The 24,121-nt window shown below is 40.3% G+C and overlaps 1 protein-coding gene across 5 annotated transcripts in view; it reads right to left on the bottom strand.

Moving 5' to 3' along the window:
* Positions 1-20,420, bottom strand: part of Mef2a (myocyte enhancer factor 2A) — a 139,604-nt gene extending 119,184 nt beyond the window's left edge. For 2 of the 5 annotated variants that reach the window (XM_032893429.1, XM_032893430.1), the window contains exon 1: positions 19,780-20,420. The gene's annotated coding sequence lies outside the window, so the exon portion shown is untranslated. The remainder of the gene's footprint in view (positions 1-19,779) is intronic. The other 3 variants (XM_032893432.1, XM_032893431.1, XM_032893434.1) reach the window with 3 other exon arrangements.
* Between the last annotated feature and the right edge of the window lie 3,701 nt (positions 20,421-24,121).

Raw genomic sequence — 24,121 nt, 5'->3', positions numbered from 1 at the left:
TAATATCTAGTCTTCCTGTTGGTTGAATTAATAACAGTTATACACAAAATATTATATAAAATTATATATAAGGTATGTATCAAACAGAACTTCTATGTTCAGAATGGTACCTCATTTCCCAAGGATACTGCCTTATATTCATGAAATGTATTACAAAGTCTTTTGTTGTAGTTTGCCCTGAAGGTATCCGTATTTTGATGCTAATTCCACTGCCCCAAGGACAGCGGTCTAGTCACAGACTCAGAACTCCGGTGACTTAACCAGAACCACCTCCCCATTGAATTTGTAAAGTATAGGTGAGGGGCAAGTACAGGATAGAAGGAGGCCTGTCATTGGAGGAGAGGGAAGGATGGGTGGGAGAGAAGTTTGAAGGAAGAGGAGGAAACAGAGAGAGAGAGAGGAAGAGATAGGAGGGAGAGAGGGGCAGAGAAGCTGTGGCAGGACAATTTAGCAGGTGGCATTAGGATTCTGCTCTGTATATTTACAGGTTGTTATCAATGTTCCTAAGGGATGGATGGTACCGGGCTTTGTATGTTTAAGTGGGCAATTATATCTTATCAGTTGGATCTAAGATTATTGTGTTCTGTGTTCTTTTATGTAATCATTTGAGTGTAGGAAAATGTGCAGCGGCAGGAGACAATGGGCCGCCGCGGAGTTGGGATGTGATTCCGCCAAGATATATAGCAGATATCTTGGGGCACTGAGGTGCCGGACCTAACGGGATAAAAGACAACTATACTTTTTTTTATTTTTATATTTTTACAACAACAATCTTTAAAAATCTGATATGCTTGATATAAAATATTCACATGTACAATAGATAAACAAAGAGAAAGTAACCCCTGAGTTCTATAGGCTACTCTAGCAAATCAATCAAACCTGTGATGAAGCTTTGGTAATCCATGCTTTATAGCCAGTTGTTCTGAAATAAAGACCACAGCTGGGCATGGTGAGGCATGCCCTTAATCTCAGCATTGGGGAGGCAGAGGCAGACAGATCTGTTTGTTCAAGGCCAACCTGGTCTACGAAGTTCAAAGGACACCTGGGTTCTGTTACAGAAAAACCCTTTCACAAAAGGAGGGGGAAGGAGGGAGGGAAGAAGAGAGACAGAGAGGAGGAGAGGCAGAGAGAATGCATAAGTAGGTACAGAACCTACAACTTGCAGTGAGCGTCTAAATAGGGTTTAAATAGGACTGAGCCTGCAACAGGCAGAACAGAGTATCAGAAATAAATTTAGGTCGTCCACCCGGTTCCCGCTGGAGAAAGATTTCAGGAGATGGACTACTATCAGGAATAAAAGGACAGTTCATAAGTCAGCCTTTCAAAATTACAAAATAAATTACAAATGTTTATGTAGCAAGTTACAACATACATGAAGCAAGCATTACAGAACCAAAGAGCAGATAAATCACAATTATACTTCAAGATCCAAAATCCCTTCACAACAGTAAATTCATAGACAGGAAACTCAGTAAAGATATCTAACCCATGACTAATATTATAAACCAACTTGGATTAACTGAGCACTACAACCAACCACATAAACAAATATTCAAGTGCATATGTCTCCTGGCATATTCAACACAAGCATATACAGGACTATAAATGTATAAGGAGTGAACTCACACAGAAAATTATTTCTGACTACAAAGTAAAGATTGATAAAAAGTTACTTGCAATTTTAAAATATTTATAAGTATATACGGTTCTAAAACATATACAACTCAAGAATCATAAAAAAAAAACTAAGTGGTAACTAAATTATCAGATTATAAAGTAAAGCTAAATACATTTGGAAATCTACAACTCCAACTCAGAAAAAGAACAAAGTTTTAAGAAAAACAACACATTAAACTTAAAGCAGAACTGAGGAAATAACAGTAAAAACTGCTCGAGTACATAAAAACATGTACATAAAGAAATATATGCCAAATCACTAAAATAAAGATGACTGGTTCTGAGAACCCCTAGCTAGACTAGTTAAGAAAAGGAAGAAACAAACTACTACTATTATTTTTTTTTTGAAAAAGCATATTGCTGAAAATTCTTCAAATATGAAACATATACTAAGGACAACTTGGTGCCGGTAAATTTGACAACTTAAATGAAGCAGAGAAAATTCCTTGAAACAGATTATCGCAGCAAACAGCAAACAAACTATACATAAATTCCAAGTCTAATGAAAAATTAAAATCATAATCAAAGGCTTTTACTACAGAGAAGATTCTAGACCCGAATGGGCCCAGTAAATTCATTAGTGAATTCTTTAAACATCTAAAGAGTTCTGAAGTAGAAACTTTTAGTTAGTTTATGTTAGTTGTGTCAAATGATGTTTTGCTGGGGCACACAGGTGAAAGGAGCAGACACGTGAAAAATGTTTTCCTAAAACAGACACTGGTGAAAGAATGCTTTGATATAGCAACATGTGAAAAGGCCTGTGATGAAAGAGTATAACTATGACCCCACAGATAGTGGGAGATGAGCACTGAGCATTGGTTTGGGCTCAAAACCATATTTAGAGATAAATTTAACAACACATACGTAAGACTATGGTAAATACTAAGAAACAGTAAAAGAAACTCAGTTAGTTGTAAAATAATGGTGATGCCATGCTCATTCATGGACATTCTCCAAACTATCATGGCACTGCTTCTCAAATTACCAAAGATTCAACACAGTCACAATCAAAATCCCAACAAACATTCTTATAAAAACTGACATGGGGGGAGGCAGTGGTGGTGATGCACACCTCTAATCTCAGCACTCAGGAGGCAGAGGCAGGAGAATCTCTGTGAGTTCAAGACCAGCACTGTCTACATCGTGAGTTCCAGGAGAGCCAGGGCTACAGGGAATCCCTTTCTCTTGGGGGAAAAAAACAAACCAAACCAAAATTGACATGGTGCCCAGCACAGTAGTACACACCTTTAATCACAGCATTTGGGGGGCAGCAAGAAGAGAATTTCTGTGAACTTAGGGCATTAAGGGTGACTTAAGAGGGGCCTTGTCTTGACAACAACTGACCTGGCAATTCACAAGTGGCAACAGAGACGCCATGGTTTGAATGAAGTATGTCCTCCACAGGCTCATGTGTGTTAACACTAGGCCCCCAGCTGCCAGCACTGTTTTAAAAGGTTGTAGCTTTAAAGGGAGGAAGTGAGTGTCTGAGGGTTGGGCTTTGAGGTTTATAGCCACATTTCTTGCCCCTTCTCTCCATCCTGATGTCCCCAGAAGTAGGCAAGCAGCCTCCTATTCTTAACACAACAGCTAAGTGTCACTCTGGCCATCACAGTTTCCACAGCACTGGAACAAAAACCCTGACCCACAACAGATCCTTCCTTTCCTGTGTTGCTTTTGCCAGTTCCTGGGTCAGAGTTAAAACAGCACAACCATTAAAACAATTTTAGGAATAAACAAAGATATGTGGACCTTCTCTACCTGATTTTAAGACAATGTATGTTCTTGTAATTAAACATAAACACACACAATTCAGTGTAAAGCAGCAAATAGTAAATGTAGGAACACACACACACACAGAGACACACACACACACACACACACACACACACACACACACACGATATTCAACACAGGTGTGGGAAAAGAAAAGTCTCAGCAACAAATGATCCTTGAACAAACACACCGACAACAATATTGTCATTTACAAACATTTACTCAAAACGAATCATAGGCTTATACCTAAAAGTTAGACAATTATACTTCCAAAATAAACACAGGTGTCCTCTACTAGCTAGAGGGCAGTGTGATGGCTCATCGGGTGAAGGTTCTTTGCTGTCAAGCCTGACACATGAGTCCAATAAGGACCATGAACCAACTCCTGCAGGTTGCCCACTGATCTGCTGCACGTGTTGTGTGTGTGCGCATGCGTGCATTCGCGTGTGTGCAAGGATAAATAAAAACAAAAGGGATATATATTTTTTTCACACACTTTAATTTTTTTTAAATTCTGCTAAAAGACATAGATTTGGCAGGTAGTATACAGAAACCAGGTACCCTAAATGAAAACACTGACAAAGTAAACCAAATTCAAAATGGTTCTTTCAAAGAAAATATTTTTTTTAAAAAAAAATCCAAAATAAAACAGAGACAAGTAAAAAAAGGCTTATCAGGAACTGTTCTTGTTTCCTGTTTGTTATGTGATAGGGTCTCACTATGTGGCCCAAGCTTACCTTGAATTGACAATCCATCTACCTCAGCCTCCAGAGCACTGGGACTGCAGGTGTGTGCCAAGCCCAGTGTACCATGAAAATATAAAGATCACTTATATAAAAGCACAAAGAAAGTAACTTAAAATAGGCAAATGATTTGAAGAGACATTTCACCAAAAACATGAATAGCCAGTAAGTAAATGAAAAATGTTAAATATTATTAATCACTAAGGATATACAATTTTAAGTTATAGCATGATGCAGACATACTCCTTAAAGTTCAGCTTTAAAGACTGACAACACATGTTGGTGAAAATGATGGAGAAACCAGAACTTTCACTCACTACTGGTGAGATGGTAAAACCACACAATTACACTGCAAACCATTTGTGTGACCAGGAATCCTATTTGTTGGTATTTTCCCATGAAAACAAAAGCATATATCCACATAGACTTGTATTTGTTGAAATGTTCAGGTTTTATTCATAATTCAGCTTCAAACTTGAAACAACCACAATATCCATCCCAAGTGAATGCAGAAAACACAACCTACACAAAATGGAACATAAAATATATAGACAATAGACATGGCTACATTGGGAAAGTAGTCCAATGAGGGTAGGAGGAGGCAGGTACCTATAGAAGTGTCTAATCTGTGACCTCAAAAAATACCAGGAGAATTATGAATGTAGCCCAACATACTAGAAAACGACATGCTATTAATTAGGCCCCACAAGAGTACATATTATTTGATTTCATTTAAAACTTTCAAAGGTTTGGGCTACCAACAAAAATCACTCATGATACACAACTCATTTACCATGAAAGCCAAACATCTCTATTTAAAAATATTTTAAAAATTAAAGAAAAGAAAAAGACTGCCTAATTAGGTGTGGTCTAGGGGAAGAGATCAAAGAAGACAATAGAATAGAGGGAAGAATGAGAAAGGGGCCCTTGCCTATGCCTTCTACTTCAATGATACATGTATCTATTTCTAGCAAACAAAACATGAACCTAGCTCTATGCTGTGTAAACCACAGCCCTAAACACTGACTCGTTAAGAAAGAAAGTTCTACTGATATGAAAGGACAAGCACTAGTCGTTATTCATTATGAGCATATAAAAGAAGACCCACCACTTCCAAGTCCATTTCTTCACCAGAAGAACAAAATCCAACACTCAATATTTAGGCCTTTGTGTGAACATCTACAATCTGGTCTCAAGCTCTGACTCCCTTAAGCTCTTCTATTTCTGAAAAGTCCTCCATTCTAGTCAAAACATGAACTCTGTATACTTCTGACTTTTACTCTTTCAATTCTGAGTCTTTTACTCAAAGTCTTTGTATGTAAAATGCCTTTATACATGTTTAGTTTTTAAAACAATTTCTATCCAGATCAGATACTACGCATCATGAAGCATCTCCCATCACCTGCACATCCCTCCTTCCTGAACTCTGTGCCCCATCACTATGTCTAAGAATTACATGACATGTATCAATAAATCATAATTAATAGAAGTTATCCTTTCCAAGCCACTACCTCCTAGTAGCAAAGAACTACATCATATGTGTTTCTATTCTAAATCAACATAAAAGGGGTAAAGAATAAAACCCATAAAAGGAGATAGGGTTCAGGGAACAGAATCAAAACTAATTACCTTGGGGTAATTTCAGCCAAAAATAAAAGAATTTTGTGGTAGGGACTCAATAAAAACTATTAATTTTGGCAAGTGACCAATAAGGAAGAAATAAATCTAAGATGTGCCTTTTCTAGTAACATGGAACTAGAACTAGGCACTGGAGCTGGACTCTACTCCATGCATCATGTCCACAAAGTCCACAGAGAACGTGCCCAAACTGTAGAAGAAATGGTGAGCAAATCTCACAAGAATGCCTGTTCAGTGCAGAGCCATGAGGTCTGCTTAATACTTATGGAAACTAAGAAAAATGACTATGATAATTCATGTTATAAATTGAAAGCAACATACAATTCTCAAGACCATAAAACTGAAACAAACAAAAAAGGTAGAAGGAACAGTATAACATAGTTTTCAAAGATTAACATCAGAAGTTACCTTTTCAGAAAATTCCACAGAAAAGATTGCTATCAGAATAAAAAGTACCATGGGGAGCTCTTGGCTGAATAGAGTAGGTCCTAAAACTCCCATTTTAGTAAAAGTAAGGCATTCTTAATTTATATCAATGGACATAAGCCTTTAAATTATCAATACTGCTTTTCAGGAAAAAAAGCATTATGATTCTAATAATAACTATCATGCACATGCTAGGAGAAAGAGGAAAGAATATTCAGTGTTCGTTTATTTATTTCTACTCCAAAACATTCTAGAGCCTCTAGGTAGCTCATCAGTGGAAGGTAAAAGCCATAGTCTCTCCCTAACTAAAAGCTTTATAGCAACTGACAGTATAAGTCAATGGATTCTCCACTTGAAGTAAAGATTTCAGAGTGCAACCAATGGTGGCAGTATAACTTACTCTAAAACACTCCACGTAACTGTTGTTAATGGAAAGGAAATCACACACTGTAACCACACACTAACCAGTAGCAAAGAATGAAGTATACACGCAGATGTAATGCAGAGCATCTGTGAATGAAGGCTGTAAAACCAAAACCTTGCACTTGATTTCTGGAGCTCTAACTGACCCTGGGCTCTAACACAAGGCTTTGTAGAAAAGAGGATAGCAAAGGAGCTCGAGGGCCATTCTGAAAACACAAAAGCCACTCTAAGTATTGTAAGAGTGTCTGGGGAGATAAGAACACATAAGGAAGAATTCCAAAATCCTGGTGTTATGAAGAAACAGGAGTAACTTAAGAAATCTAGGTGCCATGTAAAAGGAACCTCTGAAACACAGCTCCCAGAGGCAAAATGTAGGGGGGGGGTGGATATCACTGGCAGTTGTATAATAAAACAAAATAGAAAACGGGAACATGTATGGTTGTAAAAGAAAAATCATAAAGCTGAGATTCTTTAATCTTTCTCCAGCCACTGAAACAGACAAAAAATTTTAATTACTTAAAAGTAACAAAACAGTTCACACTGACAGTAGAGGAAATTATTAACCTATGAGCACTGTATATTCCCTCAAAACATGAAAAATTTTAAAGTCCAGGAAAAGAGAAAACAGTTGATATATATCAAGTGGGGAACACCCTCTGAGCCCAAAACAATCACCTCTGAGAAGAAAAAAATGATTACTCCATTACTTCAAAGAGAACTGAGATATGTAAGCAAGCCACCCTGAATTTGAACTCTAAAATTAAAAACAAATAGATAAAATACACAAAGAAATAAAGGCAATAGCTGAATTTAGGCTGAAAAGAGAGGAAAGATAAAAATCATTACAGAAATGCAGCACAAACAGCAAGATATCTCTAACTCAACAGAGATAAAACAGTTCACCACACATCTTTTTTGTTTTGTTCTGTTTTCCTTTTTGAGGCAGGGTTTCTCTATGTAACAGCCTTGACTGTCCTCTGTAGACCAGGATGGCCTCAAACTCAAGAGATCCACCTGTTTCTGCCTACCCAGTGCTGGGATAAAAGGTGTGAGCTGCCACTGTCTAGCATGATCTAGGTAGATGCCATCCTCTAAAACAAGAAGTCCCGGCTCTCTAGAAAAGCTGGTTGAGATGGGGAGATGGATGGATGGATGGATGGATGGATGGATGGATGGATGGATGGATGGATGGATGGATGGGTGGGTGGGTGGATGGACGGACGGACAGACGGATGGACAGATGAACAGACAGAAATAATGAACCTGGAGTTTCTCATAAGAAAGGTTCAAAAAGGATAGGGGGCATGTCAGAATGACACAGGAGCAAGGGAGGAGCTTTCTAGTGATCTGGGCAACATGATTTATAGTAACATCAACTATGACCTACAAAATAACATTCTTACTGATAAAAATGAATCAACATTGAAGTGAAGGAAAAGGAACGCCTCTTCATTACAGAAGACTGTCAATTAATAAACGGTTAGGGTCAAAGAAACTACAGAATCACCACTAGGTAAATTCTACAGTGGTAAATAGTGCTGTAAGTCCCACTGATAGATGCTAAAATAAATGGATGAGAGTTTAAAGAGAAACCGGAAATTAGCAGATCTTCAAAAAAAAATTCTCCCTGAAGATATATATCAATTATAAAGAGGAAAAACTCTGACTTCACAGAGAAGACAGCAGACACCTCCTTAATTAAGGAAACAGATTAACATCAGTAATAAGACACTGACATTATATACTCCAGATACAAAACAAACCTCCTGCTAGAAAGCCATTACTTCATGTCACAATCACCCCCACCCTTTGTAGCAGGAACAGCAGGGCTGCCTCTATGGAAACACTGGGGGCTGTGCAGCTGCAAAAGCATCTCCTGCAAGAAGACCTAATTGAAGACTGCCTATGACACCAGCATTCCTACAGGAGGACCTAATTGAGGACTGCCTGAGAGAGCGAGAATTGCCAGTACAAACAATGCCAGCGAATCAGGAACTGCTGTTTAGAAGAGACGCTTTCTTGGAACCAATGGGGAGCAGGTGGAGGGATTAAGGAGTTCACAGCAGCGCTCAGGTGAGCTTGCCACAGCACCTCCCACCTGCTCCCAGGGTCTGTGTTCTTGACTCTGCCGCCAACTCACCCCCAACCCCCATTGGGCAGGTAAAGTCGGGCCGGGGCAGAGAGCTGTCCAGGGCACAGGCAACATCTGGGGTCTTACAATTCTGGGAATCTCACCTAGAACTTTACACATACTGCCATAGAGCTCTAGATCAATCCCACAAGCATTACCCTTTTGACTAATTTCTTTCGAAGCTTAAGATGTTTCAGTTTTCACTGGATAAAGTACAAAGAAATACCTTAACAGAGTGTAAGGTTTTCCATAATCTGGTCCCTATTTATCTTCTACTACTATTTGTGCACGTCCTCTCTTCCATGTCCACTTTGTTTCTTTAAAGCAATTTGAGCTCCTGCCCCTCACATTTTTTGTTTTGTTTTTCTTGTCTATCTTTACTTATTTAAAGGATTTGTAATGAGTGGAGCCTTGTGAAATTTCCGCCTTCCATGTTAAGCATGTCTACTGGTTCTGTACTTCTTTGAGTCTTGTTTAGACAGCCATGTTGTTAAGGTACCACAGGTTTACCTGTTGCTGCTTGGAGACACAATGACACAGTGGAATTCCTAGACCTTGGATTCTTACAACCTTGCTGCCCACTCTTCTTAGATGTTCCCTGAGCCTTAGGAGCAAGAGTTGCAATGAAAATATATCAATTAGGCTTCGATTCAGCTATCAATTCCTTGGGGCTAAATATTCCAGGCTTCACTGAAACTTGACTAACTGCTCCTTTTATGTGTTTTTATAGTATTCCACAGTGCATGCATTAAACAAAACCAAGCAATCAAAGCAGATTACAAACACATTATTTCCAGCACTCTCAAGCTAAGAAAGCCAAGCCTTGTTCACATTCCCCACACTTCACTCAATGAAACAAATAAGGTACTGAAAACCAAAGTAACAAAGTAGTTAGAAAAAGGTCTGTCTTTTTGATTTCTAACTCAAGAAAATATTCTTTGCCCCAAACACTGTGGCACTTATTTCACCTCCATAAAAAAATGTTAATTGGATATACAACATGTGACAAAATTAATAAAGTTTTAAATGTTACCTAATTTTATAATTAAAATGACACCCACAAAAATTACTATTTGGTAAAGAACAAAACATTATAAAGCAAGATTACATATTGATGTTCACTGATTATACATTTTAACAACAATTAGATATTTAAAAGTGAAAAAAGTTTATCATTTATTCTATAATAAAGTTTAAAACCAAATACATAAATTAGCAACTCACTTAAAAGAACAGATTCCACAAAGTTAAAACATAACAAACATCAGAGAATTAATTTTGATATGAGACAACACTGAATCATTTGGATATTATATACTATAAAACATACGGCTAACCACCATGGCAAAATATTATAAAACACACTCATTGAGCATATGAAGACTTGTGAAATAAGATTCTTACTCTCATAACATTCAAAACACAATTTGGAAAACAAGGACAACCACTGAAGTATCAGGTGCAAAGAATCATGCACTGCCTGAAATTTTTAACATTTAAAAAGGCTGAACACTTAGCTTTAGTGACAGCAAGCCTGGTATGCACAAGCCCCTGGATTCAATGGTAGAGACGGGGACTTTTTTCTTCTAAGTTTTGAGAATGTAAAGACAAATTAAAATCTACCAACATAAACCCAACATTCCTTAGCTTGACAAATTAAAAGGCTCTAAAACAATACAATTCCGAACTATCTACTACCCAATTCCTGGTTTCTTTATACTTAAAGGGAGGGAGGAGAAGTGTTGCTGAAGAGATGGCTCTCTACTGGCTGCTCTCTCAGAAGCCCTGGTACAACTGTCTGTAGAGTAATTCCAGTTCCAGAGAGTCCAAGGTTCTCTTCTGGCTTCTGGGCACCAGGCACACAAGTGATACAAAGATACACATACAGGCCAAACACTCGTACACATAAGATAATTTTTTAATAAAAATAATCATGTTACGGCAACAAGAAAGTAAAGTAGCAGCAAGAAAATCATAAGATTAGCCCAGACTATCTTACTGTTCTACAAAATAAGGAAGCAATCAAAAAATAAAACAGAACACATCAAAACAATGAGTTAAGTCAAACAGTTTCAAATGTGGGTAAGTTTGAAACATTTTTCAAAATGAGTTAAGAACAATAATTGAGAAAAACCTATGTGATTAAAAAAAAAAAAAAAAAAACCAGAACCCATGAATTCATATTGGTTGGTATCAACGAAACAGTTAAGAAAAAAAAAATCCCGGGCTGGAGAGATGGCTCAGTGGTTAAGAGCACTGACTGCTCTTCTAGAGGTCCTGAGTTCAAATCCCAGCAACCACATGGTGGCTCACAACCATTTGTAATGAGATTTGATGTACTGGTGTGACTGAAGACAGCTACAGATGTAAACAAAAATAAATAAAAAAAAAAAAAAAAAAAAAAAAAAAAAAAAAAAATCCCTTTACAACGGAAAGGAGTACCCACTAAATAATGTTTAAAAGGTGGGAAGGAACAGAAAAACACCATTTGCAATCACTGTATGTGTAGCTGACTCAAGCAAGAATCATCAAGGAACACTACAACCAGTAACTGAACATTTTTAGGTAAACTGAAACAGATGCTTCAACAACGACAAAGGAGATGGTGGCATCTTTTATAATGGAAAAAACTGGCAGGTAAAACTTCCACTCAACAGTCCAAGTAAACAGCAGCAGCAGCAGCAGACGGGCATCGAACTACCTCCAGAAGCACAAGTCATCACTTACCAGGAGACTATGCCAAGAAGGCCATTACCTTAATATAACTATGAAGAGGCAAAAAACAAATCTTAACTGACAGACAATCCCTTAACACTACTGTTAAGGAAAGACCAAAAATATTTGAAGAACTGTTTCAGATTTAATCAATGCAAGAGCTATTAACAGCTACATGCAATACATCAGGAAAAATGTTATTAAAAAATATTAATGGCACAACTAGAAACTATTTCAATATGAATTCTACCAATTAATAATACAAGATTAAATTTCTTACACCCACCATATGGTGGTTATAGAAGAATGTGTCCCAGTTATTAAAAGGTACTAGATGAAGCATTTAGGAGGAAAGGATCACAAGGTGCAAAACTTACTCTCAAACAACTCAATAATAAAAATGGAAATTAGAGGAAGACAAAAGGGGAAGGGCAAAAAGACAGAAAAGGAAAAGGAGAGCAGGTTCCTGGCATCACAGAACAGTGCATGCTAATGGCATATGATTCTTGCATGATTTCACTGTTAGCAATGTACACTTCTAACCATTACTATATAGGCTCTTGTACATTTGGTCTTGGCTGTGTTTCTGATTTTAACCAAACAAACATGCATTCCCTGGAATCCACCAGAAGATGTAATCAGGGAGCTTCTAACTGTAAGTAAGGTCATGTTTTTAGAGTCTATAGTCACTTTGCAAACACAAAGAGTGATGGAAAAGAAAGTGACCAAGCAAATGTGGCAAATGTTGACAGCTTATCAACCTAGGAGAGAGGTGGATAGGAGGTCACTGTGTCTGTCACTTTTTTGCTTTCTCAAAGCTGGAATGTTTTCCAAAATAATTTTTTAAGTCTTCTGTCAATACTAAAATTTTACATTTGGGAAAGTAAGCCATATCTGAAAGAAAAGAAAAATAACCTTAGCTACTAACCTCTTCATTCCCTTTCATAATTAGTGTCATCAATTAAATGTATCAGCATTAACAAGAGGTCTTCAGTATCAAAACACTATGATAAAGTAGCACCTAATTTCCAAAAGTCCACTTCTAAGTCAAGTGTTCATCATGTGGAATGATTTCCACTACTACAAATGATCAGTAGGTTCCTACAGTTGGCCACAAGTTTCAAATTTTTCTTTAACAATACAGGTGAACTGGCAGTATGTTTCTTGAATGCTGTGTTAAATTGGAGCCTTTCTGAAACAGCATGTGAAATTAGCTGGATAAAAAGAAGGGGAGTAGAGGAATAATGTTTGTTAGTAAAGAACAATAAGATCATCATTTCAAAACAAAAATAATACAGTCTTTAGATAGCAGGGCTACCATCACCCTATGAGAAGGCAAACTGACTCCCAGGAAATGCCACTAATCCCCAAGAATTCTCAAATTCCTTTACAATGCTGATGAAAATATGCTAATTCTTACAGAAAATGCATGTTAGGGTTTATGATCTAGAAAGAAATTTTTTTTAATCTTAGTTGAGAAAATAGATTGTTGATTATTTCAGTTGATTAGAGCAACCAAATTCCACTTCATCATTCCCTCAGAATTTACTCCTTATCAATAGGATGGTGGATCCAGACCATAAGTGACCTGGTTCCTGATCTAGCAGGAGAGAGTGGCATCAGTTACAATACCCCAAAATGAGATTTATTCTGCAAATAATGTATGTATCCAGGGCTTTGGAAAGCATACAAGAACAGGAGAGAAAATTCATCAAGAGAGATTAAAACTGGAGTCACAGATGAGATAACATTTGAGCTAGTACTTAAAGGATAAGTAAGTAGTTCAGTAAGTCTATGAACAAGGAAGCATTTCAATCACTGGAGGAAAAAAAAAGTTAACAAAGATACAGAAACACTCATTCCAAAATGCCAACATTTTCCAAGTGCAGGCAGTGTACTGTTAATGACTGACAAGCCTGATCTGCCTTTGTGGAGCTCATAGTCAGACAATGGAGAAAGACCACAAATATAGAGATAATTGAACAAATCAAACTACACAAATTTTTAAAGGAAATAATCCATGTGTAAGTGTCTTCATTGGATATTTTTGTGAGGGGGATAGTCAATTTGACACTGAAAAGAATTAATTGAGAAAATGCCTCCATTAGATTTTCCTATGGGTAAATCTGTGAAGTATTTTCTTGATTACTAGGAGAGCCCAGCCTACTACAGGTGGTGCCACTGAGTTCCAATGTTGTCTAAGAAAGGACAATGTTGTCTAAGGGTCAGGGGGAGAGCTGGCTGGTGAGATGGTTCTGCAGTTAAGAGCACTGGCTGTTCTTTTAGAGGTCCTAAGTTCAATTCCCAGCAACTACATGGTGGCTCATGAACATCTATAAAGGGATCTAATGCCCTCTCCTGGCATGCAGGTAGACGAGCACACAAAGCATTCCTATCATAGACAGACAGACAGACAGACAGACATTTAAAAAAGGAAAGAAAGAAGGCTGGGCCAGGAAGTAGTGGCATATGCCTTCTATCCCAGCACTCAGGAAGCAGAGGCAGGAGGATCTCTGTGAGTTTGAGGCCAGCCTGATTTGCAGATCAAACTCCAGGAGACCCAGGGCTGTTATACAGAGAAACCATGTCTCAAAAAATCAAAAAGATGAGCAAACAAAAGCAGGCTGAGCAAGCCATGGACAGCAAGCCAGTAATCAGCATTCCTCCATGGCTTCTACTTCAGTTCCTGCCTCCAATTCCTGCCTTGAGTTACAAGCACTTGAGGGATGAAAGCTGGAGGATCAGGAACTCAAGGTCATCCTCAGCTACATGGCAAGTTCAAGACCAGCCTAGGTTTGTCTCAAAAGTGAGGAAGCAGGTTTGAGGGTGGTGGGAGAGCTCACAGGAGGCTACTGGAATAAATTACATAAAAGACAGTAACTTAGAATGAAGAAACAATAGGAACTAAAAGATGTGCTGAAGATCGTGAAGAACAAGACTTGCAGGTAAGTGAATTAGATTTGAGAATGAAACATTCTCTGGCTTGAATGAAATAAGGTACTAAGGTAGGGAAGATCACTAGAAATACAAGATGGTGGAAGAAAGAGGAGGAGGAAGAAAAGGAAGAGAGGAATAAGGAAAAACAGAGAGGAAAATCTGGCTCTACTTCAGCTGTATTATGTCTGAGATTCTAAATGGATGTCTAAGTAGACAGCAAGCTCAGGAGAATTCTAAGCTAGAAAGTTAAAAAGTAGGAGTCATCACCTTGAAAACACATGGCTATTTCAGTGAAGAGCACACAGCTGGTCTAGGATAAGGCAGAGAAACCAAAGGTTAATGGCTAAGGTGTATCTGGAAAGTCTGAAATGGAAGGATCTTATTAGGTAAGCCATTGACTAATAACTACAGCCACAGCAGCAGAAAAATAACAGTGCCGGGTAAATTACTGCATGCTATAAAATCAGTCTACTATACTCACATATCTTACTGAATCATCTCAAAAAACTCTACGGAGTGGATGTTATGATTCGTACTTTACACAATGAATGAGCCTCACACATATAGAGGACTTCTCAAAGAACACTAAGTAGACTGCTTATTTTCACTTAGTTTGATTTTAGTGGGCAATCTCTTAAGCTTGCCTTACAGCCCCTCTACTGATCTTTCACACACCTTCAAAGTTTTTGTTTGTTTTTGGTTTTAAAACAACTGGCATAACAGGTGTGGAGAGAGCTCTGTTATTCAATGTACTTACTGCTCTTGCAGAGAGGACCTGTCCTATCCCCAGCATTCACATGGTGGCCTACAACCATCCTTAACACCAATTCCAGAGGATCCAACACCCTCTTCAACTTCTGAGGACACATGTGGTATATATACATATGCAGCCAAAGTACACATAAAATATTTTTAAAGAGAGAACTGGCACATTGGTCTGAATTTTAGGAATACATTCCAATCTTACATAGTAGATAAACTTCTGGGAGTATGGACCAAAGGTGAGACAGGCAAACACGGCATTATGCAATGCCAGACAGAGTAACTTGTTTTCAGTAAGCCCACATTACAAGTTATCTTAAGAGGGCAAACAAAGTAGTTCTTTGCTCAAAGAGTCACATCAAAAACAAAACCCAAGTCAAAACTGCATATGCATACTGCTAGTCACAAAACAACAAGGAAAAAGGACCAAACTCACCATTCATTACTGGAAACATTTCTCAGAGCATAAAACTTTTACCGATTTTTTTTTATCCACAAAGTCTGTATTTCTGCTTAGAAAATAAAACTAGCATTAATTCAAAACAGCCATGAAAAGATGTGCTTGCTTTGAAGGCTGGATGTGGCTGTGGTACAGAGCACCTGACTCACATTAGTGATACCCTGGGTTTGATCCATGTAAGAAAAGATATGCCTTAACTGGTATTTGCTAGCAAGGCGATTAATGTCTGATTTTCCTCTATGTTAGAAAAGTGCTCGCTGTCAGAGTTATCAGGCATGCATGTGGTATATACAAACATGTATGCAAATACCTAAAATAATAGATATTTTTAAGGAAAAAAAGAAAAAGAAAGTGCCCTCGGGTTTCTGCACCATCAAGTGTTATCTAGTTTTAGTAAATTACTTACTACTATACAACATTATATAAATAATGGTATTCCATTCCACACACACAATCCAATGTTTTAAACTTAGATATGTATGATATTACCTTTGGTTACTATTAAGACAACCCACATTAGAATTAAATGTGACATTTATCAATTAGGTTCAGTTAATACAAATATTGTTAAAATCTATAAAAATTAATATAAAATATTTATTAAATTAATGCCAGTACAGATCCTATGCTGTAATGAATACTTTCTAATTAACAATGAGCTTACACTGTTTAATTGTAGTAAACTGGTAAAGGGTACACTTATCATTGGTACACAGATAAAATAAATACAGATGAAGTCATTTAGCCTCACAGACCAGGCAAATGAAGTATGAAAAAATTATACATTACTTACTAATGAAAAGCTATTCAAGTACGTTTATTTCAGAAAAGTTAAATACTTTTTTTCTGATTTCAAATGTTAAAGACTACATCTTGAAAAGAGCTCTGATAACTAATACAAGACTTAATTCACTGAAGAACTGGAAAATTACTTATATTCAAATCTAATTCTAAACAAAATTAGGGGAGAGCAAGAGTAGAAGTCACAATTGCAGATCAAAAACCTAAAGTAAACTAATCCAGTGAACATTGTATGATGATCTGAGCGTGAACTGACACTGGCACTGGGATATTTTTTCAAAATACACACATGAGGTTTTCCTGTACCAAGTCCTTTGTGTCACAGAGCTTTCTCACACGAGCTTACATACAAAACGGCCACGGAAAAAGATCCATGGAAGCAGGAAGGAAGGAGACTGGGTAGCATGCATTCTTGTGCATCAAGGCTCAAGCAGAGATCTATGAACTCACCTCATTTAAATTCTACTGCCACGGGACAGGTGGCACAGTTCTTTTTGCCATTTTATTGATGTTATTTCATTAATTTTGTTAGTAGTAAAGTTAGCATCTAAATCAAGAACTGACTTTTAAAAAAAATCAAACAGCCTTTCTTCAAGGTTTGCAAATCAGAATCCTTTCATGAGATTATCTTAAACATTCATTCAATTTCCCTATTTACTCTTCCTTAACTACTTAAACTGGAAATGAAATCATGTCTCAATCTATAGAGACCACATTTACAAATCTTTTTACTCTTGGGAAAAGGCAATAGTAATCATTTTCAACCCACAAAGCAGTATTCTCGTTATCCCTTCAGTACTAAAAAGCTTAGCACTAGACTTTGTAACATTCCTAGGAACCTTGAGCTTATCTTTAAAGGGGGAGTGTGATATAAGAAACAATGTTTGACATTTAAGTGCCTCAGAAAATCCATGATTTCATCCACGAGGGTTAGAATGAAATCCTCTTCTTATCAAACTAAAAGATGCAAGAGAAAACTGAGGGTTTTCCGGACAGACTGACAAGCATGCTACTTCCCCAAAACAAATCTGACTGTGGACCCCTCCTAAATCATAAGATAACCTACTAGGATTTAACTACACCAGCAAACTTCACCTTCAAATATAAAGCTGCAGTGAAAAGAGAGAAAGAAAAAAAAAAAAACAAAACAAAACAAAAAACCAGAAGCAGCATCTGATTAAATGTTTAAACTCAACATTTAAAAAACTTTATTTCCAATTACATTTACAAAAACCAAAATAAAGAAAAACAAACACAAAACCAAAAAACCCTTTGTCATTTCCCTGTAGTGAAAACATAAAAACCATATAGAGAATTAAATTGTTCTCAAACCATAATTCAAATACTGACATTACAATCATTTTTAAGCCTCAGAAAGCTATCCCTTTCTTTGGTCAGTCTCTAGTTCTTCAATTTAAAATCTTAGAGGGTGAGCCAAGTGCAATTTACCTTCATGAAAGACTATGATCTTGTGTAGCAACAGTATGAATTGAAGGAAATAGGGAAGTACAGTTGAATTTAGAAGTCACCATTCTTCACAAACACTGACTGTTTTAACACATAAATATCTTTGGAAACTTTCTCACAACAAGAATTATTACCCTGTAGTGTGTAAGCGTGCAATAGCCAGTTTTAGCTTTTCAAAGTGCTTTCACGATTTTAACATTATCCTCTCAACTTTTGTAGCAATAATTAAAGTAAAAGTAATTCCAACTCAATGAAGCAACAACAAATACTTAAGTTACTGTCTTAGACAACACACAGATGTGTCCCAGTAAACATTCTATTTATATAATATTATACTACATTTACTATAAATCATCTTTAAGGGAGAATGTCTCCCTAAAAGTTGCCATTAAAAAAAAAGGCAGAGCTGTCCAGAAACATATAAAAAAACAATACAAGTATCATAATGGCATTAACAGTTACTTCATCCTCATATCCTAAATTTACAGGAAAAGAAGTGTCATTTTAGTATGTTTAAAAAAAAAAAAACACTACTTTGTTTACCTTTTCCTCAGACTGTCCAAGTACTGCCAAGGTAACATAGATTTTAAAACTGACAACTAGACTACTTAGCAGTTGCCAAAACAACGCAGCTGGATTCTTAAAGGGAAAGTACTCTTGTGTAATATACACCTAATTACTGCTTTAGGGAACCTCACTGTCATACAGTAGTGGATGTTACAAGAAAGACATAAAAGAAACACAATGTGCTGCGCTACAAATCTGAAAACTGTTATACAATATTAGTTTTTTTAAAATATGTATACAGTTGTCAACAGTTCACAGCAGGTCTTTCTAATTTCAATTTCTGGAATCCCAATTTCACAGTAAACTAACATACAGGTTAAGACGACGGTGTATTCAGTCTACACTCAGTTCCCTTCTGGATCACGATGACAGGAGCTTCAGAGCTCAGGGACCTATTTAAGATCCGAGCGAGGAAGAATTTGATAGTTAAACTTTCCCAGGAAGAGGGAGGAAATGCTAATTCAGAAATGCTCACCTTTCCCAAACTTGTCTGCAATATCACAGATCTTTAATCCTCAACTGTCCAAAAAACAGATGACATCGAACCCAAAAGCAAAGTTTCCATCACACCCTGCGCCCCCTGTGCGGCGGGATCTACCCAATTGCAAGGAGCGGGTCCCTTCAGCAGCCCCTAGTCCTCTTTCCCCGCACCCGCAGGTGCTCGAACCCGGCCACCGCCCGGGCCAGCCCCAGACACACACCCTACCACCGACATCACCGCGGCAGAGTTCAGACCCCTACCTCCCGCCCCAGCAAACCAACCTTCCCCCCGAAGCAGAAGCGGGGGAACTTTAAGTGCGACCACAGGGCCGGACGCCCCCCGTACTGACTGTCTACCGAGCGGGGAGACCCCGAGGTTCGCGATGCTGGAGAAACGAACCGAGTGGCTCCGCGGCCCCCTGGGAACTCCGTCAACTTTCAGGGAGGAGCGGGGCGGCGCGGCGGGGGGCCCCAGAGGTGGCGCGCCCAGGGAGGAGACTCAAGACGGCCCCCGCGGGCCCCCGCCGCCGCGCCCGCGCGCCTGCCGCCCCCAGGCTCGCCCCTGGGGCACCCCTGCCCCACAGCACGGGGCCGCGCCCCTCCGTTTTCCCGAGGGACCCGCCGCCCGGCGCCCAGCCTCTCCCCGGTCCCCGGAGCCCCGCGGGTACCCCTCCTCGGCCTCGCCGCCCCCCCTCTCCGTTGCAGCGTCCCCCCGCTCCCAGCGCGGCCCGACCCCCTTCCCAGCCGCCGCCACATCCCCGCCACCCGCGGCCTCTCACCGAGTCTCCGCTACAGCCGGCGGGCGCGCACACGCCGCAGCCCCGGCCCGGCCCGCCACAGCACTCCGCGCCGCCCGGAGCCGCCTCCTTCAGCCCGGGACTCGCCGGGACATCCGCGCACGGATCCCCACACCGGGGCTATTTTTAGGAGTCAGGCCTCGGCCAGACCGGAACTCGTTCTTCGCGGCGCGCGTGCGCACTGCGAGGACGTCTTGGTGTCCCTCCGCCGGCCTCGCCTCTCCCTTCCTCTCGGCTTCCTCTCTTTCTTCTCTCTCGAGCTCTCCTTTTAGGGTATATTTCTGCTCTCGGTGGGTCCTGAAGGGTTTGTCATGGGCAAGACAAGGGAACAGTCAGAGAGAGCCGCGCCTTCTGAACAGCCAGCGCTATTCCACAAGGACATGAGGGGCGGACTATGTTTTTCCGGGTGGGTGAGGCGACAGATCACCCGGCACAGGAAGGAGATGACGGCGGCTTGGCGCCGGGGCTGCAGCCTGGAGCGCGCTTCCCTCTGAAGGACCGTGTTCTCCTGGAAGGGATACTGGTCACTTGATGAGGGCCTGGGCGTGGCGGGCCGGCGGTGTTGCGCCCCCACCGCCTCCTGGACCAGCTCCGGCCCACGGCTCCGGTGACGCGGCGCGTGACCGGTCCCCGCGCTAGGTCCGCGACCACAGCGGGGGCCCGACACCGCGGGACGGCCCAGACGCCCTTAGCCGTGCTCGGGACCGAGGCCAGCTCCCCGCCCTCGTGAGCGCTGGGCCTGCCCAGACCTAGGCTCGCCACGCCCTCACTGTGGTCAGGGCCACACCTGTGTCCGGGCCTGGACAGCTGCTGGGCCAAGCAGTTGGACCCTGTCCCTGGCCACTCAATCCCAGTAGGGGCTTGGAAAGCAAAGACACCTTGAGAATGAGGCAACCTGCCTATTTGAGCTATTAATACTAGCTAGTATGGCTTTGCGGTAAACTGTATCTCACTCAATCCTCACATCCCAGTGAAGTTCACCTCACTTTCTGTTCCCATTCGACAGATAAGAACGGAAAAAGTAAAAACCACTCTGACCAGGCAGGGCTACACAGCGTCAGAGAAGGGCAATGAGGATATGAACTCCTAACAGCTCAACAAACTGATTTTTCTAAGGGGAAAAGATGTTCTTGAGACAGCACTTGTGTTTAGTTAAGTTACTGATTTTTGTCCAGAGAGGGCTTCTTAGGGTGAGTCTCTGCTGGTCCTCACCCCAAAAGTTGCTACCTTTGTAGAGGTCCTTAGAATTCAATTGTTTGTACCCATATAATGGACATAAACCCAAATGTATGTTTTCATTCGAAAATGAGAGACTCAATCCTGTGTTTAGGACTTTAAAACAAGTCTTTGGGGTGGGTGAGCAGATGTACAGAGGCTGTGGGCAGAGGAACTGGGAAGTTACAAAGGAAGCTAGAGGCTCGCTGGCTTCCTCCCTCAAGGACAACAAGGCAATGTGCTGGGGAGAGTCTGACACAAAGGCAGTACAGAGATACCAGATACCAGACACTGGAAAATAAGCCCAGAGCTTCTGCTCAGAGCCTCGCTTCAGTGTTAAAGGGGAGTTTGGTGGAGGCGGGTGGCAGGGAGCTGTTCTCTTCCCCTCTAGCCTGTCAGGCCCTTTGAAAGAAAAGGGCCTGTGCCCGGACTGCAGGGAGGATTTTAAAACACTAAATCTGGTGTAAAGCAGCAAGGTATGTGGAAATGCATGAGTTTTAACCCACCAGAAGCTGCAGCAGCTGTAATCAACTGCTCTACTCCAGGAGAATGGCTGCTTTGACGATTTCCATCAAAACTAAGGGTAAAGGACAGTGAAGACTCCTCACCAGCTTTCCATCCTGAGAGAGGGAAGGACAAGGAGGACAAATTGTTTCAGAAGATGCTTGTCCCTCTCACAGCTCCCCCATCCCTGCCCTCTGTATGCAATCCTTCTGGGACACCCGACTCAATTCCAGACTGCCCACCCATTGCCTAATACCAAGGCGTTTGGTCACCCTAGAAGCCAGGCAGAAAACTTGGCCATAAGTGCAGCTGAGGGAAAACTGCACAGTTTTAGAGAGAACCCTTTTTCTCCGCATCTGCATCACAATGTCACTGCCTAAGAATCACTAGTGATCAGAGGATTAAGAGACAGGAGAGAAAGGAAAAGAAGACAGCAATTGGAAAATCTATTACCAAAGCACACTCAACTGTTACGTATAGTTAAAATAAGTATTTGGGGGAAGGTGTTGAAGCCTCTACAGATCTCAAAAATCTGCACCTGAAGTCCAGTATCCAGCAACTTCCCAGCGCTCAGCTTGGCATGGACCATATGCCCGGCACGTCCGTGTGCTGCTGACTCCAGAGGAACTACTGAGGAGGAGCACTTCATCCTCCTACTCTGTCTGGCCTCCTTAAAGCCACAGTGACCAGGCTACGGGGGCTCAGCATTGCTCTGGCACTGGACCTGAGTGGAGAACAGCCCTTCTTTCTACAAAGAGGTTGTCAGGTTATAGCGATGATCCAGCTTAAAGTACAATCCTGCTTCTCGGTGACCTTGAAGGCAACTTCTTCCTGTGACACAGCATAGTCAGGGAGTAGCTAAGGAAAGAAAGCCATTAGGGAAGGCTTCTTAGAGGAGGCCATGCCCATAGTGAATCTAAAAAACCGATAGGATGCAAAGGGACCCTCCCTCTCCTTAGCTCTTAATATGGAAGCAAAAGAAACAGGATTCCTGATGACCAGGGCCTCCTCTTCCTGCCTGTTACCTAACTGTTCCCACTCAGACACCCCCCTCCCCCTGTCAGCTGCTTCGTGCACATCAGCCTGTTTGCCATCTGGAAAGTAAACCTTTTCCTAGCTGGTCCATTTCTGATTGGGCACCAATTTATATTATGGTCCTTCTCTAAGCTAATGCATGAGTAGAAGCACAGCCTGTCATCTGTCTGTCTGTCTGTCTATCTGCCTCTCCCATTCTAGAGAGGGCACCTCATGAAGAAAAGAGCTGTGATTCACTTCATATAGTCACAGTTGGCATCAAGTACAAGCAAATCCTTGTTATAAGTTGAGGAGCCTTTCAGCTAAGAGTGTTCTCCTTGGGGCCTCTTGTACATGGCACAAGAGAGGATCCATGGCTGACGTGTACAACCTCCAGATGGAGGGCCAACAAGTCGTGGTGTGTGAGACTAGCAGTGCTCAAAGTGAGGTAATAAGGTATCTGAACATGCTGTCATTTTGACTTTTACGTTGGCACCAGTGGAGTGCTACCAATAGATATGAAGCAGGTGAAAAGCTTGAGGTGTTTGCCATGTTGGGGAGCAAAACCTTTCCAACAGATCAGAGGAGACCAAGGGAAATGGCAATGAAACACAGAAAGGAACCTTAGACTGGGTTCTTGGATTAAAAAGAGACACGGATGGGAAATTGGTGAGACTTGACTAAGGTCTGTAGTTCATACTTCTATGATCAATTTTTATCAATGTTAGCCTCCTAGTTTTGATAATCGAATCTTTATTTTAAATAAAATGGCAACATTCAAGGAAGAATGTAGTGAATTACTATGCCAGCTTTGAAAGGTTTTGTCAGTCTAAAGTTATTGTAAGATAAAATAGTTTTGGAATAGCAAGATAATTGTTTGAGTCTTTTACATAGGTTACAAACTCCCTAGTTATAATCTTTGGAGTTAAGAGAACTGACATGCTGGTTATGTGGCATATGTTTACAATATAGAGATAAGTCTCACCTCAATTTGAGCAGTATTAAAACCACTGGTAGATGTTGATAAGTATTTTGGGGTGACCAATGTTCTGAGTAGAGGAAAAAAATGGGAAAAATGCATCTACTTCCAACACAAAGCAGTGGGGTTCATGTCTGCATGTACTTGTTCCTAAACTTCAGAACCTGACATGTCCACACGTGTAACCTCTAACATCGTCTGATGCCTCCTTTCCAAGCATTAAAGGTGCTGTTTTCACTTTCCTTATTTTAATATCACATGGCTTTTATTCTCCTGTGACTGATGATGAAAAGGATGAATGCAGGCTCTCTCAGAAGGGGATAAAAGAGCTTCACTTGGCTCTGTTTCCATTCTTCCATGTGAAAGTCTACATAAAGATCCAATAAACTTGAAGAACACAAAAAACTCAAGTCTTTGACAGCTGGGTGTTTTACACGATCACACTTCAAATAAGTCTTTCAATTCCTATTATATGTTGTCATTTTGTTACATTATAGTTTTTCTTTTCTTCTGTAAAGAGTTTATTCAGATTTTGCGATGCTCTCCAATAGCCAGCTATAGATTCACATGTCAATTTTTGTGAGCTTATTATCTTTTCACTTTCTGCATCGT

Source organism: Rattus rattus, chromosome 2 (assembly GCF_011064425.1).
Source record: "Rattus rattus isolate New Zealand chromosome 2, Rrattus_CSIRO_v1, whole genome shotgun sequence".
NCBI classification, from domain to species: Eukaryota; Metazoa; Chordata; class Mammalia; order Rodentia; family Muridae; genus Rattus; species Rattus rattus.
Note: the sequence above shows the minus strand (reverse complement) of the source record. Positions and strands in the feature narration are given on the sequence as shown.